Here is a 2,267-nt window from a genome sequence, read left to right on the forward strand (position 1 = left end):
GCTCTGGGACGTCTTGTGGTCCCACCAAAAGCAGAACAGGCTCCCTAAAAGTAGCAGCCACCAGAGCCCAAACAGTAGCCCCACCCATTCCACTCGAGGCCACGCCCCTGCCCCCCTTCTCCCCAAGGCCCCGCTCCTACGCTGCCTCCTCCCGCAAAAACCCCTCCTCCCGCTCACTGCTCTCCGCCCCCTCCCCGCCCTCACTCGCCCTTACGGTCATTACGAAGTGGCAAGGCAGAGCCCTCCCATGTTTAAAAGCCCTGGGGTGTTGTTCCCCCTGTTCAGGCACCCCTGGGGCCCTGCACGTCACACAGCTCTCCCTGATTTCAGCTGTTAGTGAGGGAGCCTCACTGCTAGCGCAGACTGGGCAGTTTCTTGCATGAGAGACGCTGTCCCAAAGCAGGACTAATGCTTAGAGCTGGTTCTCAGTGATTTCAGTTCTGTTGGTCTGCAGCAAGACTCTCCATTGAGTCTTAACCAGCTCTGTTATTACACAGGGAAGAACAAAAGAGTCAAATGGGGCCTGGAACCCTTAAGAAGAATCCACCCCACCAAGTACCAACACTTGTCGCTACCTGCTCTCAGCTCCACTGAGAATGTTTTGGGGTCACCTCTCGCCTGTATCAACCTAGGGGTCTTGGAGAATTATAGCTAACAGGTGCTCCAGTGGTGCAATTGGTTAGCGCACAGTACTTATAAGGCAGTGCTGACAGGAGCTATGCTGAGGTTGTGAGTTCAAACCTCACCTGGAGCACTGGTTTTCATTAGTCGAATGGCATCACCCCCTTGTTTGGCCTTGTGGAAGGTAGAATTCCAGCCCAGGGGACCCTGAGGAGGGGAGGAGTTAAAAATGCCCCTTCAATTATTACCTCCTTTCCAGAATTCAGGTCAAAATCTACAATCCTTTCTCCCCCGCCAGCCCCTGTGCCAGGATCCCTCAAGCAGAGCCTGGAGTCCTGCCCAGGGCGTCTGTACTATTGACAAACACTAAGTGACAGGGACAAAACACTCAAATCCCGCCTGGTGCGGGGAGCCAGGTTTGCTCTTCAAATTCTGTCGTTGGTACATTTCCAGGTCTGGGAATGTCCCATAACAGCATTTAATGGGAAGCTGCCTGCAGAACAGTTACACTGCACAGAGCTCCAGTGGAGGAGGGGTGGGAATTAGTAACATTTTGAGGATCGTTTGGGAAATGAGCCTTTGCTGACAAGGTTTGTCTCTGTTCATATTTCACCTTCAGGTGTTATGTTGAGGGATCTTTAGTGTATTTTTGTGAGGTTAATAACTATCTGCTCAACTTTATTTACTCAACTTGAAAATTGGTGTCACTTGATTTTTGCATCTCCCTGTGAAACTACAACTGACACGTGTGGCTTTCTACAGGGGGTCATGATGTTAAAGTTGGGGAATTCAGTCTCTGTACTTCTGGGCGGGGGGGTTGCTTTTTTACAGCTGCCTCACTGCCAGGCACACCGGGCTGTTAGCTGCACCCACTGTCCTTGCCAGGGGCCCCTGCTGACCCCTGGGCGGCTGCACTGCAGTGCTGGGGTGACTCTGCAGGTGGAGAAACTGCTGTGGAGCAATGTAGAGCAGGTGCAGGAAGGAGACGAGGTCACTATTCACATTCTGAACTGCACAATTTTCCAAATTTGGGAAAAGATTAATAGATTCACAGACTTAAGGTCAGAAGGGACCATTATAATCATCTATTCTGACCTCCTGCACAATGCAGGCCACAGAATCTCACCCACCCACTCCTGTAACAAACCCCTTACCTATGTCTGAGTTACTGAAGTCCTCAAATCGTGGCTTAAAGACCTCAAGGTGCAGGGAATCCTCCAGCAAGTGACCCGAGCCCCATGCTGCAGAGGAAGGCGAATGTCCGAGAACAATTCTAAGGGGAAGGTGAATGCAGAGCAATGACACTGGAGATGCCCAGACCTCCAATGGGGGCAGCGTGGAAATTAATAATGGGAAAATCAGTTGCGAAATTAGTTGTCACTGACAAGATTTGTCTCTGTTCCTATTTCACGCTGTGGTGTTAGTTAGAGGAATCAGGACAGATTTTTACTATATTAATTAAACACTTAATTTTATTTACCCAAGCCAAAAACTTAGTGTCACTTATTTTTTCTCTGGCCTAGCAAGAATGAATTGAATTTTGTGACTTTCTGGAAAGTGCAGCGAGATTAAATGTGGGGAATTCAGTCTCTGTGTTTGTGAGCTGATGTTTTCCTCTCACAGGTCAGTGCCTGCATTGAAATACC

At 49.7% G+C, this 2,267-nt stretch overlaps 1 non-coding gene across 1 annotated transcript; it reads left to right on the forward strand.

Annotated features, from left to right (window-relative positions):
- Window positions 1-660: 660 nt before the first annotated feature.
- Window positions 661-754, forward strand: TRNAI-UAU. Its single transcript has 2 exons — window positions 661-698; window positions 719-754. It is a non-coding gene; the product is annotated as a tRNA-Ile (tRNA).
- Window positions 755-2,267: the final 1,513 nt, after the last annotated feature.

This window comes from Mauremys mutica, unplaced genomic scaffold (assembly GCF_020497125.1).
Source record: "Mauremys mutica isolate MM-2020 ecotype Southern unplaced genomic scaffold, ASM2049712v1 Super-Scaffold_100355, whole genome shotgun sequence".
Lineage (NCBI taxonomy): Eukaryota > Metazoa > Chordata > Testudines > Geoemydidae > Mauremys > Mauremys mutica.